We start from the raw sequence: 18,976 nt of genomic DNA, 5'->3' as shown, positions 1-18,976 counted from the left end.
CGACAGCCGGGGTGGGGGAAACTGCTGGCTGCACATGCGTTGTGCCACTACGTCATAGCTGTCAACGTTTCCCCTTTTTAAAGGGAAATTCCCTTATTCTGAATAGGATCCTCGCTAGAAAAGGGAAAAGTTGACAGCTATGCGCTACGTACGATGCATGTGTGGCGTTGCTATGTAGGGAGCATGTGCATCACCGCTATGTACATCGCATGTGTGTGACACTGTGCATGTGTTGTATGTAGTGGTTTGCCACCGGTGCCACCCAAGCGCTGTATGGACGGTGGTGGGATCCTCCACTTGCGGCTGTAGCGGTGACGGAGGAATCCCACCGCTGTCCATATGGCGCTTGGGCACCCCTGCCGGCAAACTGCTATGTACAGCGCATGTGCGGCATTGCTACATACAGTGCATGCGTGTGACACCGCACATGCGTTGTAAGTAGCGGTTTGCTGTCCGCGCTACTCGATTGCCATACGGACGGTGGCGGGATCCTCTGCTCGCGTCTGTAGCCGTGAACGGAGGATCTTTTCACACGCGGCTGAAGCGGTGCGGTGGCTGATTGCGCCGCTGCGCCCGGGCGCCTTCTTGTCACCCCCCCAGACATGGCACCCGGGGCGTATCGCCCCCCCTGCGACGCCACTAGTTAGGGGGGTGTTCCGGATTTATCTTGGAAAAAGTTGGAGCGCATGTGTCAGGGGTTTAGGTGCAGAGGCACGGGCAAGGGAGGAAACAGAGAGCGAAGGGGAGGAGACAGAGGAAAGGATGAGTGATGACGACGACCCGAGATCTCCCAGTCTTTCCAGTGAATCAGAGGATTCACAGAAAGGAGCACCAGTGGCCAGGGCAAGGGGGGAGTCTAGGGAGGCACCCCAGGAAGATAGAGCCAGAGGAGACTCAGGGGGGAGCAGCTGGAAATCGGGACCAGCGTCACCGCCAGGAAGCAGGGAAGAGGAAAGGAGCCAGGAGGGAAGCGCTGGCAGCTCACCACAGGAGGGAGGGCAGGAGTCAGGAGTGGCCACACCTCCATCGGGGAGCGAGGAAACGGTTAAGAGGAAAGTGGAAGGTTGGGCGCGCGCGCCAAGTTCAAATGCAGAGGAAGGCGGCGCAGTGAGCAGCCCCGAAAGGGAACCGGGTCCTAAAGCCCGGCGCAAGGAGGCAGAAGGGTCCGGGTCAGCGTCAGAAGAATCCCGGAAGGAAGAAGCCCCGGGGGGTAGAGGGACCCAGAGGAGGACAGTCAGGAGGAAAAGGTGGAGCAAGGCTAGGATATTAAGTTGGTGTGCACGGGGCGGAGACTCAGACGGAGCCTCGCCGATCTAGCTAGTAGACGTAGAGTTGCAGACAGCAGCGTGAGAATGGAAACTGTAATTCAATAAAGACTTTTACTTAATGACCGCTGGCTAGCGTGATCCTCTGTGAGCTAGGATCTTGAAGCAGCTCTGACAGTAGGCTCCGTCTCTACATTGTGGGCATCTGCAGCCTCGAGGAGAGGAGAGAAACAGGCGCCCACTAGCGAGCTCACGAACGGCAGGAGACATGACGGCTGAGCAGCAGATAGAGGACCTCAGAAAAGCAGTGGCACAACTGAACGCCGAGGTTCTCGCATCCAGGAAGAGAGAGGACGAGGCAGCTGCCGCCTGCAGGGATCTCCAGGTCAGGTTAGACGTACTGGCAAAGCAACCACCCCGGCAGGAGGGAATTGGGTTGGCGAGACGGACAGGCGGGCTGCTCTCTCACTTCGATGGGAACCTGCAACAGTATCCCAACTTTAGAGCCGACGTACTGTGCGCACTGCAACTGTTGCATAAAGACTTTAGAGATGAACAGGAGAGAGTGGGGTTCATCATGTCCCATCTGCATGGGGAGGCGAAAGCATGGTTGCGCAATTTATGGAGAGATAACGATCCGGCGCTCCAGAATGCGGATGCCTTTATTAAAGCGATGGATGGGTGTTTCTTATCAAGTATTGACATTGATCTTGCACGGCAGGAGGTGCATGGGCTGAGACAAGGGAGGGCCAGCGTCAGACAGTATCATGCACGCTTTTTCGCCTTGGTCAGCGCCCTGGAATGGGACAGAGATTCGGCTCCTGTAAGAGACCTCTTTTGGGAGGGACTGCACAACTCGATTAAAGATGAGATAGCGAGGGGGGAGAGACCCCGAACCACTCAGGAGGTCGTTCAGAGGGCGCTGGCAGTGGGGGTGAGGCTGGAAGGACGTCCGTGGAGCAAGGACGGAGGACGTGGAGGGCGCGAACCAGCCGGGGGCCCCTCCTTCTTTCCCAGAGAAGCAGCGCGAACGCAATCCACGCCTCCGCCAGGAGGAGGAGCCGAACCTATGGAGGTTGGAGGTGCAAGGGCTCAGTCAGCAACCAGAGCCCTAGCACCGGCAGCAGTGAAGGCGAAGCCTCCTAGAGGGACCAGGAAGTGTTACGTCTGTGAGCAGCCAGGGCATATGGCGAAAGAGTGTCCCCAGAGGCCCCACAAGCTTACTGCAGCCTCAGCAATGGTGACTGCAGCAACGCAGCAGGGAGGACCACAGCAGGGAAACGACGATGTCTGGCTGGAGGAAGAGGCACTGGGGCCCAGCCAGACGTGTTAGTGACGCAGTCCCCAGAAATTTTACAGCCAGTGAACCCCCTCCCGCCCAAACCAGTAGTGAGGCTCACAGCATCTCTCCAGCTGCCCAATGGAATCACCATGGACGTGCCAATCACCATCGACTCCGGCAGCAACGCGGACTTTATAGGGCAGGAATTTGTCGACAGGCACGCTGTGCAGTTGCTGCCGGCCACACTGCCCCTGCAGGTTGTCACGGTGGATGGCAGGGAGCTGCTAGGGGGGCAAGTGGTGAAGCAGACGCCACCAATGGTGATGCGACTTGGGAATCACAGGGAAGTCATCAGCTTCAACGTCACTCAACTGTCTGACACGCCCATTGTATTGGGTATGAGTTGGCTGGACAAGCACAGCCCAACGATGGCTTGGTTCCAGAGGCAGCTGGTCTTCGGCTCTTCCTTTTGTGCTGAACACTGCATCGTACCCAGGCAGGAAGGAGAGGAAGAGGAGTCACAGCTGCTGCTAGGCACGCTGCAAGCGATTCCCCACAAGTACGCAGAATTTCTGGAAGTTTTCTGCGAGAAGGAGGCGGACAGGCTACCCCCTCACAGACCATATGACTGCAAAATTGACCTGCTGCCGGGGGCGGCGCTGCCTAAAGGGAAGCTGTATTCCATGTCTGAGGACGAACTGCAGGAACTCAAAGACTTCATCGATCATAATTTGGAGCGCGGTTTCATCCGGGAGTCTAAGGCAGTGGGGGGCAGTCCTGTATTCTTTGTTAAGAAGCGAGACACGCCCCAAAAAAGACTCGTAGTGGATTACAGGATTTTGAACAGTGTGACCAAGCCGTCGGACTTCCCCATGCCCCGCATCGACGACCTCCTGGCGAAGGTACGGAAGGGAAAGGTGTTCACCAAGTTGGACCTGCGGGGGGCGTACAACCTCATTCGCATGCGGGAAGGTGATGAGTGGAAGACAGCCATGTTCACGCCACTGGGTACCTACGAATACACAGTTATGCCTTTTGGACTGCAAAATGGCGCTCACGTTTTTCAAGCATTTATGCATCACGTGTTGGCGGGACTTCTCTACAAGACGTGCGTCTGTTTCTTGGATGACATCCTGATCTTTTCGGAGTCGCAGCAAGAACATGACAAGCATGTCAAGGAAGTGCTGGGCAGGCTAAAGCAACACAGGCTCTACGCCAAGCTGGAGAAGTGCCAATTTGACGTGCCGGAGGTGGATTTTCTGGGCTACAAGCTGTCTGCCAAGGGGCTCGCCATGGACAGCGCCAAGGTTCGAGCGGTGTTGGATTGGAAGAGCCCACGCAACCGGAAGGAGGTCCAACGGTTTGTCGGCTTTGCGAACTTCTATCGCAAGTTTATCAAGGGCTTCGCGATGCAGACGGCGGCCATCACTGACACCCTTAGCTCCAAGAAGAAGAAGTTCATCTGGACAGAGCAGGCGGAGCAGTCCTTTCAGGCCCTCAAGCGTCTCTTCGCGTCGGAAGAGCAGCTGCTTCATGTCAACCCCAGCATGCCGATGAGGGTGGAGACAGACGCTTCGGACAGAGCAGTGGGGGCGGTCCTGCTGCAGAAGGACCCGCAGGGCGTGTGGCGGCCGGGAGCGTTTTACTCCAGGAAGCTCAGCAAGTCCGAGCAGAACTACACCATATGGGACAGGGAGTTGCTGGCCATTCATGCAGCGTTCAAGGCGTGGAGGCACTTTCTGATCGGCGCCAAGCACACGGTGCAGGTTTGCACGGACCACAAGAATCTGGAACACTGGCGCACGGCACAGTTCCTGAACCAGAGGCAGATACGTTGGGCTGAGTTCTTTGCGGACTTCGACTTCCGAATAGAGTATGTCCCGGGGGACACCAACATCATGGCAGACGCTCTCTCCCGCAAGCCACAGTATCTGGAGGACGCAACACCAGCGGCCGCCATGCACATCTTTGCACCGACAGTGTGGGCGTGCGCCGCGGCGACCGTGGACCTAGAGGCGGTGCGGCGAGCGTTGCAGGGGGACTCCTTCGCACGAACGAAGATGGCAGAGGTGCGAGGGGGCAAGGCAGCGGCCGACGGTTTCCAGCTACGAGATGGCTTGCTCATCCGTAAAGGGGCCATCTACGTGCCGGGTGACGAACTTCGAGCCAAGGTGCTACAGCAGCTGCACGACGCACCCACGGCCGGGCACTTTGGCAAGGAGAAGACGGTGGAATTAGTAGCCAGGGATTTCTGGTGGCCTGGAATGAGAGGGGAGGTCGCAGACTACGTAGCGAGGTGTGACACCTGCCAGAGGGCAAAGCCGGTGCACAAACCGCCGGCTGGACTGTTGGAGCCGCTGCAAACTCCGGTCGAACCTTGGGAAAGGGTGGCTCTGGACTTTGTCACGGATCTGCCCAGCTCAAGGGGCAAGACGGCAGTGTTGGTGGTGGTGGACCTGTTCTCCAAGATGGCGCATTTCATTCCGTGTGCTAAGGTGGCCACGGCGGAGCAAACCGCCAAACTGTTCATAGACCACGTGTTCAAGGTTCACGGTCTGCCACGGTCTATTCTGTCCGACCGCGGGCGGCAGTTCATCTCGAACTTCTGGCAGAAACTGATGGGCTTCCTAAACGTCAAGATCAATCTGGCGTCGGCGAGACACCCGCAGACCAACGGGCAAGCGGAGCGAGCCAATGCCATCATGCAACAGTACCTGAGATGTTATGCAAACCAACAGCCTGCGACGTGGGTAGATTACCTGCCGCTTGCAGAGTTTGCCTACAACAACACGAAGCACGTATCCACGGGCGTCACGCCGTTCTTCGCCAACAACGGGCGGCACCCTAGAACCTTTCCGGGACTGGAATGCAGGGGAGAAGGGGAGCCGCAGTCAGCAGATGCGTTCGCGTCGGAGCTGCAGGAAGTCCACGATCAGCTGCGGCGCCACCTGGAGCTGGCTAAACACGCATACAAGGTACAAGCGGACAAACACAGAAGGGTTGGCGAAGAGCTCCACGTGGGAGACTGGGTCTGGTTAGCAGCCCACGCAGTGCCGGCCAGGTCGTTGGCCAAGAAGAAACTAGGGCATAAACAACTGGGGCCCTACCAAGTCGAAGAGCAGGTCAACCCGGTGGCTTTCAGGCTGGCGCTTCCGGAGGGTTCCAGAATGCATCCGGTGTTCCACAGATCGGTGCTCACTCCCTACAAGGCACCGCACAGGTTCCAGGAACCCGGAACGGCGCCGAGTCCGCTCAGAGAAGGAACGGGGCACGCGGGAGTGGCACAGGAGGAGCGCATCAACGAAGTCACGGAGATTTTGGACTCCAGATGGGGGGAAGAGGGAGTAGAATACTTTCTCGCCAGGGAGGGCACCCCGGCCAGTGCGAACAGCTGGGTGCCGGGCTACGCTTTAGACGAACCTCTGCTCAAAGACGAGTTTCATGCCCTCTTCCCACATAGACCTATGCCAGCAGACTTTTTCGACGACTGGCTTTTCACGCCCACGCTTTCGGACAGCACGTTCAGGGGGTTCGACTCGGACGAGGAACCAACACGAGACGTCCGTTCCCCGGAGGGGTCACCCTCGGGATCGGTCTCAGAACCCTCGTATTGGTGGGACGATAGGCCGGAGGAGCAGTTCCGCAGGAAGTGGCTGGACTGTTCCGGCCGAGCAACGCCGCCTGGAGGAAGTGCGGGAGAGACGGACATGGACATTTTCGGGGACGACCCTGGTTTCGAGCACGGCGGCACAGAGATGGAAGAGGAGGTGACTGTCGTCAACGAGAGCAGAGAGGAAGACCTGGAAGAGTTCCGCTGGAGGCCTGCCACGGGAAGCGACCGATATCCGACGTTCGTCCCTTTGCAACAGCAGCCCCCAGCTCCAGCACCGGAAGGAGGGGAGGGGGGACTGGGGGGCTTCGAGGGGGGGATGGATGTCAGGGGTTTAGGTGCAGAGGCACGGGCAAGGGAGGAAACAGAGAGCGAAGGGGAGGAGACAGAGGAAAGGATGAGTGATGACGACGACCCGAGATCTCCCAGTCTTTCCAGTGAATCAGAGGATTCACAGAAAGGAGCACCAGTGGCCAGGGCAAGGGGGGAGTCTAGGGAGGCACCCCAGGAAGATAGAGCCAGAGGAGACTCAGGGGGGAGCAGCTGGAAATCGGGACCAGCGTCACCGCCAGGAAGCAGGGAAGAGGAAAGGAGCCAGGAGGGAAGCGCTGGCAGCTCACCACAGGAGGGAGGGCAGGAGTCAGGAGTGGCCACACCTCCATCGGGGAGCGAGGAAACGGTTAAGAGGAAAGTGGAAGGTTGGGCGCGCGCGCCAAGTTCAAATGCAGAGGAAGGCGGCGCAGTGAGCAGCCCCGAAAGGGAACCGGGTCCTAAAGCCCGGCGCAAGGAGGCAGAAGGGTCCGGGTCAGCGTCAGAAGAATCCCGGAAGGAAGAAGCCCCGGGGGGTAGAGGGACCCAGAGGAGGACAGTCAGGAGGAAAAGGTGGAGCAAGGCTAGGATATTAAGTTGGTGCGCACGGGGCGGAGACTCAGACGGAGCCTCGCCGATCTAGCTAGTAGACGTAGAGTTGCAGACAGCAGCGTGAGAATGGAAACTGTAATTCAATAAAGACTTTTACTTAATGACCGCTGGCTAGCGTGATCCTCTGTGAGCTAGGATCTTGAAGCAGCTCTGACAGCATGTTATAAGCGAAGCCATCCCAACCAGCAGATCTACTGCAGGCCTTGGTTAGGGGCAGATCCGACGTTTCCCGCAAGCAGCAAAGCTGAGCTCTCAGCAGCAACTCCACCCAAGACACAGATTCAGAGGCATTTCTTGTATGCCTCCAGGAATAAAGCTAGAGCGAGCTCCTATTCAGCAGAAGTTTAAAACGAACAATGCCGCATAAAGGGATTCCCCCTGCCCCCAGCTTGAAAACCGTGGCCTTTCGCAAAATGGGATAAAATGGGAGCGCGGGAGAGAGAGAGAGAGACAGAAATTGAATCTCAGCACTTGTTCCTGAGAAAGAGAGAGAGGAAGCCCTTTATCCACCTTTAGAGGAAAAAGGTACCTGGCTGTCATTAGAGAAAGGGATCATTTTCTTGGCCGCGCAATATTTCAAGGCAATCAGCGGCCACTTAATTACCCCGTGGGATTCTCTCAATAAACGGGTATCGCTAAAGGGGGCTGCGCGAGAGCCCCGCAAAAAGGTTACCCAGAGAACCGTTTTTGTCAGTCACAGTTATTTCAGATAATAGTCCAAAGTTCAACAGCATTCATATTGGTCCTCTGGATTCAATTGATTTTGTTAAAGTTCACTCCGGCAGTCGGAGCCCGTGACTGCAGCGATTGCAGTCCAGGGACCCTTCCCGGAAAGTTATTGGCATTCCAGGCATGTGCCGGTTGAGATGGCAGTTCATGATGGCTGCAAAGACGGCTGGGCCGGTGGCAGGGAAGAAAAAGAGGGAGTTTGTTTCCCGATTACCAAGTAAATACTTTGCAGTAATTACAACTTTAAATTCTAAAAGCAGTGATCTATAGGAGTAATATCGCATGTATAGGCAAGAGGGGAGTTTCTGCGGCCATCAGGGAATGGAGCGTTGGCAGAAGGATTAGATTAGTGGTGAAATGAAGGCAAGGCGGTGAAAATGAAAAATGAACGGTGCCCGAGATGGTGCTGCTCGTGGCTGACTCAACCTGCCGACAACGTTAAACAGGGATCTATCGTCACGGCCCCTTCCGACTCCCGTTTGCTAAGTGAAAGATGGAGTTTGCCTCCAGTTGCAGAGAACCGCCATTACACCCAAATGGACCTCATCATGATAAAGAATGATAACATTGCATTCTACTGAGTGGAAGAGGGGTACAGTGGTACCTCGGGTTAAGAACTTAATTCATTCTGGAGGTCCTGAAACTGTACTTAACCTGAGGTACCACTTTAGCTAATGGGGCCTCCTGCTGCCGCTGCCACACGATTTCTGTTCTCATCCTGAAGCAAAGTTCTTAACCCAAGGTACTATTTCTGGGTTAGCGGAGTCTGTAACCTGAAGCGTCTGTAACCCGAGGTACCACTGTATTGCAAAAGCCACCGGGTAGCTGACTGCAGATGGCACGATTCACTGCGACTGAATGTAGCACCCACCTTGGCACCCACCAAAATGGACCTCATTCTGACAAGAATCCTAGACATTCCACACAATAATACGGGGGTGCTAACTTGTTCCTCAATGCTGACAGCTCCTTTCTCAGGTGCTTTCTCCCATTCTGCAGCTGCTTTGGCTGCCAAATCTGTCCTTCAATTTCCTTTTGATTTCAACTTGTCCTTTCTGATGTGCTTGGCAGAGGACTACTGCCACCTCCTAGGGGGCCCACACTGCTTCCAGGACAGCAATGATTTCTGAGCCATAATTTACTGCCTTTCCTGTAGACTTGGGACGGCCCCTTTCTTTCGGGCCCCATGAGGATGCAGTGTTGTGAGAGCATGCTTTGAAGGAGCGTCTCCACCCACATCGTTCAGCCCGGACACTGAGGTCCAGCTCCAAGGGCCTTCTGGCGGTTCCCTCCCTGCAAGAAGCGAGGTGACAGGGAACCAGGCAGAGGGCCTTCTCGGTGGTGGCGCCCAGCCTGTGGAACGCACTCCCATCAGATGTCGAAGAAATAAACAACTCTCTGACTTTTAGAAGACATCTGAAGGCAGCCCTGTTTAGGCTGCATGCCCAAGCAGCCTATCTCTGTTAATATTGAATAAAAAAGCTGATGGGAAGGACTTTTCCTTTTAATTAATTAATTAATTAATTAATTAATTAATTAATTAACTGATATACTGCCCTATACCTGGAGGTCTCAGGGCAGTTCACAGAATAAAATCACAATCTATAAAATCAAAATAAGAATAATAACCCAATAACCCCCCCCCCCAAAAAGAGCCACATTTTAAAAGGGTATAGGATGTCCATCAGGTCAACCAAAGGCCTGGTTAAAAAGGAACCTTTTTGCCTGGCGCCTAAAAGTGAATAATGAAGGCGCCGGGCGAACTTCCCTGGGGAGAGAATTCCACAGATGGGGAGCCACTGCAGAGAAGGCCCGTTCTCATGCTGCCATCCTCCAGACCTCTCAAGAAGGAGGCACATGAAGAAGGGCCTCAGAAGATGATCTCAGGGTCTGGGTAGGTTCATATGGAAAGAGGCTGTCCTTGAGGTATTGCGGTCCTGAGCCATTGTGTTATCCATTCCTGGAAACCTGCCATGGGGATTGGTTCCTCTGCTACCTGACAGCCCTGCTGCTCTGGTTCCTGTGGATTGACCCCAATTGACCCCCTTGTCACCCTTCGTCACCCCGTGAGTACTTCCTACACAAACTTATCTTTCCCATCCCAGCTTGCCCAAGTGTGTTCTAGTCTCAGCTACACCCCTTGCCAGGATCTTCCTCCTCCCCCCCTGTTGTCGTGCCAGTTCATGTCCTTCCACTTCCATCACGAGTGGTAGAAGGAGCTCAAAGACTTGGAAGCTGAGGATCCTGAGGAGGGATTCAGTGGGCTATCACCAAATCAGTCCACATTGGCCCAGCACGCAAGTTATCTAAGTGTCAGATGTTTTCAGGTTTGGATCAGGAGCCCTGGGAGCGAGGCACTGACTAGCAAAAGCTAGCAAGATTTTTTTTGGAGAGGGGACATTTGGCACGTTTAGAATGTTGAGAAAGTGCCATGGGTGTCTATCACAAAATGGCTGCTGGGTGGGCATGACGAGGCACAAAATGGCTGCCGCATCTAAAAGAAGCAGAAAAAGAGAGTGTCAAGTGATCTGTGGTGTAGTGTTGAGGCATCTGATGAAGACCTGCATTTTTAAAATGAGCTTAAAAAATATATTTGTAAATGTTTTGTATCTCTCATGCCAGGCAGAAACCAGCTGGGTGCTTTGGCAGATGTTTATCTTCCTAAACAGGGCCTCACTGATCTATAAGCAGGAGACGAGCGCTTCAGGGTTGTAAAAGGAAATTACAGGCTGGGAGCAAAAGGTCACACTGACCATACAAATTACAGAATACAATCAAGCTGCAAAGACACAATTAAGAGTTGGTAAATAGTAAGTTTTATTGTTTAACAGAAGACTCAAGCCATATTTTCATAAGGTTAAAAAGGGCAAGAGCTAATGGGAACAGCAGCTGGCTGGGAAAACCGAAGAGGCTTCTCTCTGAAGTTGCTTCTGGAAACTGTTTTTATTAAATTCCTTTTTACTTTGAAAAGACCTTTCCTTCTAAAAATCTATCTATGTTATGTATGAAATATATTGGCTTAAATGTAAGTATGCAAAGGATTTAAAAGTAAGAAATGTTAGGATTCTTATGTTAGATTGTTATTTCATTGATGGTGTGTGAGAAGGTGAACCCAAGATCTCTGTTTAAGATAAAAATTAAAAACCATGCACCATCTGTTTTAGCCATCTGTTTTGGAGTGAATAGGGTAATAGGGCAGCAGGGGCCAAAGGTTATCTGGTAATTAAGGTGCCTGGTTGAGGCAAATGTAAGATATATGGCTACTTGTTTGCCATTTATAGATAGAAGGAAATATAGCTCTTTGTCTCCCATAAAAGGTAATAGGAAATGGGTGTATCTTTTATGATTGGTTCTAGCAAACAGCCAATAGGAATTTCAACCAGGCTGATTGGACAGAGGCAGCCAAAGGAGGAGCAAGGGGGCTGGGCTGAGGAAATATAAGTGCTGGCCATCAGGGCTGGAGTGGGCAGAGCTTTGGTAACCATATACCACTGTGTCTCTCATTTATTTGTCTGACAAATAAATTATTATTTTAATTTCTCTATTGCTGCGTTGAATATTTCATTCCAGCTAAGCGTTAACCACAAGCAGGGTGCTACAGTGTGTGTATGGGGGGGGGGGCACAGGGACAGTTTCCTCGGGCGTAAAATTGTTAGGGGTTGCAAAATTTCAACACTCAGTGCTGCCTCAATACAGCTCCGCTGAAAATGGCTTCTTCATACAAACCAATAAATGATTTCCCTGGACAACAGAACAACTCTTATTTTCTTATCTCTGACTGCGATCTCCTGGGTGACGTGGACGCCAAAAGGCAGTTGAATGCACAGGTGTGCTTCATCCTTTCCCCTCCTATCCACCCACCCACCCGCTCTGAGCTGTCTCGGGTGCTGGCAACCCATGCTACGTCACTGCAACTGATAAATACCTGGTGGGGACTCGGGCTTGTGCACCACCACCCACCTCCAGTGAAAGCAGGAAATTACTAAGATAACTGAGGGATAACTGAGGGCCCGTGGCTTAGTGCATAGCATCTGCTTTCATGCAGAAGGCCTTGGTTCAATACCCTGTGGTATCTCTCCTGTGGATATCCCCTGCCTGAACCCTTGTCCCCTGTCAGTGGCAGCTTCTCTTATGTGGAATCACCTCCCTCGTAAGGTGCGCCTGACCCCGTCTCTCTGTACTTTTAAATGGCTAGTTAAGATGAATCTTTTTCAGCAAGTGTTTGGAGAGATCCGATTGCTGCTACTCTGATTGGTCATTTCTCTTTTGCTATTTGTTGCGTGTTTTTCGAACGATTGTGCTGTTGGATGGGTTTTATTGATTTCTCTCTGTTTGCCTTGTTATAAACCACCTTGTGGTTTGTGTGAAGGCAGGCATATAAATTATCTTAAGCATATGAATAAAAATAACGACTATGCTGCATTCATGATTTCTATGTGTTCCTCTCTAGCTTCATGGGAAAAACAAATACTGCGAATGGTGGTCTGGCTGCCTTGGTGGGAGAGACGAGAAGCAGGACTAATTCCATCAGCCTTTCTGAAAGACTAGCTCCAACTGGCTGTTTCTATGCTAGCTGGCATGAACTTCTATTTAAGAACCATTGTCTGAGTTTGCTTTTTTCCTCTTCCCTCCCTGTCCCTTTCCCCTTGTGTGTCATGCCTTTTAGATGGTAAGTCTGTGGGCAGGACTGTCTTGTGTTAATCTATTGTATGGAAGCCCCTCTAGCAGCTTTTTCCCAGCGAGCCCCAATTTCTCCCCTTCATGTGGAAAAGCGGCCCTTATCACTAGACCCAATGCATCCTACATCATCGCACACAGGTTTTGTGGAGGAAGCTAGAACAAAAGGAATGCAATAATCTTTTTAATATTCCCAGCAGAGAAAACATAATCAAATATGAATGTGATGCAACATATGAATCTATAAAGCTGAGCCATATTGCTGTGCCATCCCCTTAAAACCCAGAAGAGGCTCCCCATTGCCTAATAAGCAGCTCTGAATGTTAATCAGAGCATTATTGGCCCAGGATGACAAGGCGGGGATGAGCATAAAGCTAGAGGATCTCAGGAGATAGCAGCAGGATTTCCAGTCCTGAAAACCGCCCTGAGACCTCTGGGTATGGGGCGGTATATAAAGTCAATAACTAACTAACGAACTAACTAACTAACTACCGTATTTTTCGCTCTATAACACGCACCCGACCATAACACACACATAGTTTTTAGAGGAGGAAAATCCGTAGGCATGCCACCCATAGGCATTTCCTCCATAACACGCACAGATATTTCCCCTTACTTTCTAGGAGGAAAAAAGTGAGTGTTATGGTGCAAAAAATACGGTAACTAACTAACTAACTAACAGTGGTACCTTGGTTCTTGAACTTAATCTATTCTGGAAGTCCGTTCGAAAACCAAAGCGTTCCAAAACCAAGACACACTTTCCCATAGAAAGTGATGCAAAACAGATCAATCCATTCCAGACTTTTAAAAACAACACCTCAAACAGCAATATCACATGAATTTTACTATCTAAGGAGACCATTGATCCATAAAATGAAAGCAATAATCAATGTACTGTACTATAAAATAAATAAGACAGTATTGTAGATGTTAAAAAATGAAAATATTTTTTTTCTTACCTGCACTGATGATAGTTATTGTTTGGATGGGGGGCTTTTATCCATTTCTGCAGTCACACAATCAGTCAATCAGTAGCTGAACTGGGTTCCACACAGTTACAAAAACAAATGAACCGGGAATTGGGGGGCGGGGGACTGGTTTGTGTCGTCCTAACTGTGTGCCCAGGGCAATAATCACAATCACAATCACCATCATCATCATCATCATCACAATAATTTATTATTTATACCCCGCTCATCCAGTGGCATAACATGGGGGTGCAGGGGGGGCCGGCCGCACCGGGCGCAACATCTGGGGGGGGGGCGTGCTCACACTCGCAGCTCTCTGCCCCTACCTGGCTCACTCACTCTCTCTCAGCGCTGTCACAGATTTCACAAAAATTTCGCTATTGTCACACGGATCCTCCTCCTAGCCAATCAGGAAGTGGGATCCACTTCCTCATTGGCCAAAAGGTGAATGCATGCAATTAGCCGAGCTGCCGAGCAGGAGGCGGAAGGACTCGAGGAGACGCAGGGAACTGAGTAGAAGCTACCGCTGCAGGTAAGTCTCTCTGCATTGAAAGGGGGCACGCTAAAATCCATGGGTTAGGGGGCGCAAATTACTTGCCTTGCCCCGGGTGCTGACAACCCACGCTATGCCACTGCGCCCATCTGGCCGGGCCTCCCCAGCCACTCTGGGCGGCCCCCAAAAGAATATTAAAAACACGATAAAACACCAAACACTAAAAACTTCCATAAACAGGGCTGCCTTCAGATGTCTTCTAAAAGTCAGAAAGTTGCTTTTTTCCTTGACATCTGGTGGGAGGACGTTCCACAGGGCGGGCACTGCTACTTGTAACCTCACTTCTCACAGTGAGGGAACTGCCAGAAGGCCCTCGGAGCTACACCTCAGTGTCCAGGGCTGAACGATGGGGGTGGAGAAGCTCCTCCAGATATATTGGGCTGAGGCCCCTGCCCCCGCACGATCCCCCTGCCCCCCATGCTACACCACTGGTACCTCCTGTCCCCCAAAGGAGGTCACTGTAGGGGGAAGGTCAGCCTGGCCCCATCCATAGGTCAGGGAAGGAGCAGCTGCAAGGAGCTTGTTTCTTTGCCCTCTGCCGGAAAGTACATCCAGCTCCAATTTGCCAGTTGACCTGGGACTACCTTATGGTTCCATCCATTAGGCAGGCCATTAAGGGCTACTGGGTGATGCTCTACTGAGGTTTGCATTATGACATGTTCATGTCTATTATTACAACCCATTGCAAGCTGCCTTGAGGGTCATTGGCTCAAAAGGTGGTATCCAAATCAATGAATGCAGCTATAAATAACAAGAAGGGTTCAAGTATCTTAATGGCATTAGAGGCTGTTGGCTGCTATATCAAGGGGGAGGCCTGATATTTTGCAATAGCTGGCACACCCATTGCAGGTTTTCTGTTCCCTCCCCCAACCCCTGCCTTTGCCTCCTCTTACCTCCTGCAAGATAACTGGGAATCAATCAAGCCTTTTCATTTCAGTCCCACTTAGCAAGCATCCTCATTATTAATAATTGGATAGCTTAATTTTAATTCCATTTATTCAAATCATTATTCCGCCCATTGATCAATACAGTGGTAATTAGATTAACAAATACAGAGTGATTAACGGCCACAGGAAATGCAGTTTAATTAATTTAAATGAAGCACTTTTGCTTTTTTATTTTAGAGGAGGAGCTGCCAAATACAGCAGTTCTTTCCAAAGATATCAGGACAAAAGGAATGAGGAGGTAGAAGGGGAACCAAAACAGTTTGATTAACAAATAAACAGCAGGCATGCAAAGCATAAAATAAAACATACCCAACAGGGGCTACCCAATCTCCAGCTACCCAGCTACCAGGTAGAGCAGCAGGAGAAAGAGCCCGACCATTGGTCTCTGAGCATCAGGTCCTTTGATCTGGGCAGAAGCTCATCGGGCCCCTCCCACCTATGGCTTTTATAGCCTGCCTTGATGTAATCAAGTGCACCTGGCATTAAAGCAAAGGTAAAGGGACCCCTGACCATTAGGTCCAGTCAGTGGCGTAGCGTGGGTTGTCAGCACCCGGGGCAAGGGAAGTAATTTGCGCCCCCTAACCCGTGGATTTGCGCCCCCTAACCCTAACCCCCAGATGTTGCGCCCGGTGCGGCCGGCCCCCCCCCTGCACCCCCCACGCTACGCCACTGCTCAGCCTGCAGAGGCCTCTTCCCAGCCGTGCTTGAAAGGGGCAGGCAGGCACTGCCCCCCACCTCCCCCCAGACAAATAGGACGTTGATTAGTTTTTCAATGGACCTGTTTAAAAGATTTTGTAAATTGTTCTTCTTCCTGAAGGAGCATCTCCACCCCCATTGTTCTGCCTGGACACTGAGGTCCAGCTCCGAGGGCCTTCTGGCGGTCCCCTCATGAGAAGCCAAGTTGCAGGGAACCAGGCAGAGGGCCTTCTTGGTGGTGGCGCCCGCCCTGTGGAACGCCCTCCCACCAGATGTCAAAGAGAAGAACAACTACCAGACTTTTAGAAGACATCAGAAGGCAGCCCTGTTTAGGGAAGCTTTTAATGTTTAATAGGTTATTGTACTTTAACATTCTGTTGGAAGCCACCCAGAGTGGCTGGGTAAACCCAGCCAGATAGGCAGGGCTTAAATAAATTATTATTATTATTATTATTATTATTATTATTATTATTATTATTATTTGTTTTCATTACTTTGCTCCCCACTCTTGGGAGTGGGGAGAATTCAGCTGTAGAGAAGGCTATAGATTCTGCGAATAAGTCAATAATATTTCCCCTCTTTGGCCAGCTGCTGGTCCCTCCATGTGCACCCCTCCATTTGTCAACTCCGAGGAGCCCAGGCTCTGCCTGTCCCTAAGCAGGGGCAGAGGAAGGGGGCGGTGGGGGCGGTCCACACCAGGTGTCATCACTGAGGGGGATGACATTCGGCGCACCGTGACTCCCAGGCCTACCCCGAGCCGTCAGGGGAAGGGGTGGAGATGCGCCGCCTTGCCAGCGGCCTTCCCCACCTTCCCCCTTTGTTTTGACAGCTGGGGGAGGCTTTGGAGTTGTGGGCCGGCGTCGCGCCATTGCCCCTCGCTTCCGGGCTGCTTGGGGGGGGGAGCCTCCCCATAGCTGTTAAAAGGAAGAGGGAAAGGAAGAAGGGCGCTGGCAAAGCGACATGGCTCCCCACCCCCCAGGAAGCAGCCCAGCATGGACAGCTCGGTCCACCCCCCCCCCATGGGCATCTCTCCCCCTGGGACACTCACCCCATGGCATGTGCACCGCTCCGGGCGCTGGAGCAGCTAGATCTGCCTCTGTCCCTAAGGCCAGCCTCTCAGTCCCCCCCCCCCCGCCAATCATAGAGTTAGAAGGGACCCTGGGGGTCATCGAGTCCAACCCCCCCTGCAATGCAGGGATAAATATGCAGCCGTCCCAAACGAGGATCAGAGACGCAACCTTGGCGTTCTCATCGCCGCGCTCCAACCAACCGAGGTATCCACACTTCTCCCAAATGCCCCCTTCCCCAAGAGCTGCCCGAGGATTTGCTGTCGATTCCCCGCGTGAAAATGCTTGCCCATTAAAAGGAAGGGAGGCTCCCTCCGCCCCTGCCACGGGGAGCTCAGCCTGCACTTGGGCAGGCCCTTTGCGTCACGTGCGCTTGGCGCGCTGCTCTTTCCAGCTTCCTCCCCTCCGGGCCAGCGGCTCCACCTCTTTTCCTTTGCCTCTTTGAGCCGCTTAATTCCCAGCAAGGAATTAGCAGGCTCGCTCCACCTCCTCCTCCTCCCGACTTTGCAAGGAAATAGCAGGCTCGCTCCACCTCCTCCTCCTCCCGACTTTGCTGCTGCTGCTGCTGCTGCGCGGCTTTTTTCCTCTACCTACGGCACGCTGTGCCTTGGAGAGGTTCCCACTTCCTCGAGGGGGGGCCGGCCAAACGCGCCCCCAAAAATGTTGCGCCCGGTGCGGCCGGCACCCCTGGCACCCCCCACGCTACGCCACTGGGTCCAGTCGTGACCGACTCTGGGGTTGCAGCGCTCATCTCGCTTTATTGGCCGAGGGAGCCGGCGTACAGCTTCCGGGTCATGTGGCCAGCATGACTAAGCCGTTTCTGGCGAACCAGAGCAGCGCACGGAAACACCGTTTACCTTCCCGCCAGAGCGGTACCTATTTATCTACTTGCACTTTGACATGCTTTCAAACTGCTAGGTTGGCAGGAGCTCACCCCGTCGCGGGGATTCGAACTGCCGACCTTCCGATCGGCAAGTCCTAGGCTCTGTGGTTTAACCCACAGCGCCACCTGTGTCCCTGCACCTGGCATTACTCATGATTAATACAGAGCAGCTGAGAGTCTCCCACTACCTGCAGCCGGCAACCAGCCAGCACTTGCAACACAGAAGAACCCAATAAACTCCCGACAGGTGTGTGAAACACAAGAATCCACCAGCTCTCAAACTGGGGATGTTAAAGGGAAAGGGACATGCCACCTAACTCCTCGAAATACAATTGTATTCCGCATTTCCACTACACCATCCATGTTGGTAGCCATTACTGTCTCCTGCAGAAGCAAGTTCTGTAGTTTAACTATTTGCTGCGTGACTAAATCCTTTCTTTTTACCTGTCCCGAATCTCCCAACTTTCAGCTTCATTGGAAGCTCATGTGTTCTAGTGCCAGTTCTATAATCTCACCTCTTACTCAGCTTTCCTCATAGGGGACTCGCTCCAATGTGCTCTAAACCCCCCTTTAAATCCATATCAACAAAAAGAAAAAAACTCACTCTGAAACTCACCTACAGGTGGTACCTAACACCAAGAAAACTAGCGCCAATACACCCAGGAACCTCACCAAAATGCTGGAGAGGGTGCACCTCCACAGGCACATACCTCCACATGTGGTGGGAGTGCCCCAAAATCCAACCATTCTGGACAACAACCATACGAGAAATAAGTAAAATAACCAAGCAAGTATTAGAAATCACCCCAGAATTGGCCTTACTAAACATCTTCCAAGACAATAATGCCCACTTACACCACAAAGACCTCATAACCCACCTACTTTCAGCAGCCAGAAGTATCATAGCCAGACATTGGAGAGACCTGTCAGGAGTAAGCATGGACCAATGGTACCAAAGAGTATGGGAAACAGCCCTACTAGAAAAATTAACCAATAAACTGAAAATGACACGGGGACAAATAGAAGACGACACCTTCACCCCGGTATAGCTCCCCATTATCACATACACAGCCCAACAAGACAATGACAATAATCCACCAGCAGCATACAAATCAATCTGGCTAACCTGATCCAAAACACCCACCCACCCCATTCACACATGAAAACAAAGACCACCACAGCCCACCACATATGAACAGCCACACCCTAGGCCAACCCCAACCTCTCTCACCACCAAAGGAACACAAGTGAATAGCAGAGAACCTGCACAAACAACGCTGACACCAAACCCTACATATATTAAGTAAAATAGAAAAATTGCCACCCGACCCCCACCCATCTTCCCCCCCCTCCACCTCTTTCCCCCTTTTCTTCCTAA

At 52.3% G+C, this 18,976-nt stretch overlaps 1 long non-coding RNA gene across 1 annotated transcript; it reads right to left on the bottom strand.

Annotated features, from left to right (window-relative positions):
- Nucleotides 1-7,535: 7,535 nt before the first annotated feature.
- On the bottom strand, nucleotides 7,536-15,116 carry LOC308576096. The gene is made up of 2 exons (XR_014003082.1): nucleotides 14,441-15,116; nucleotides 7,536-7,973 (listed from the first exon to the last, which is right to left on the bottom strand). It is a non-coding gene; the product is annotated as an uncharacterized lncRNA (long non-coding RNA).
- Nucleotides 15,117-18,976: the final 3,860 nt, after the last annotated feature.

Source organism: Podarcis bocagei (genome assembly GCF_964188305.1).
Source record: "Podarcis bocagei genome assembly, chromosome: 16".
NCBI classification, from domain to species: Eukaryota; Metazoa; Chordata; class Lepidosauria; order Squamata; family Lacertidae; genus Podarcis; species Podarcis bocagei.
This window is presented reverse-complemented; position numbering and strand designations above follow the sequence as displayed.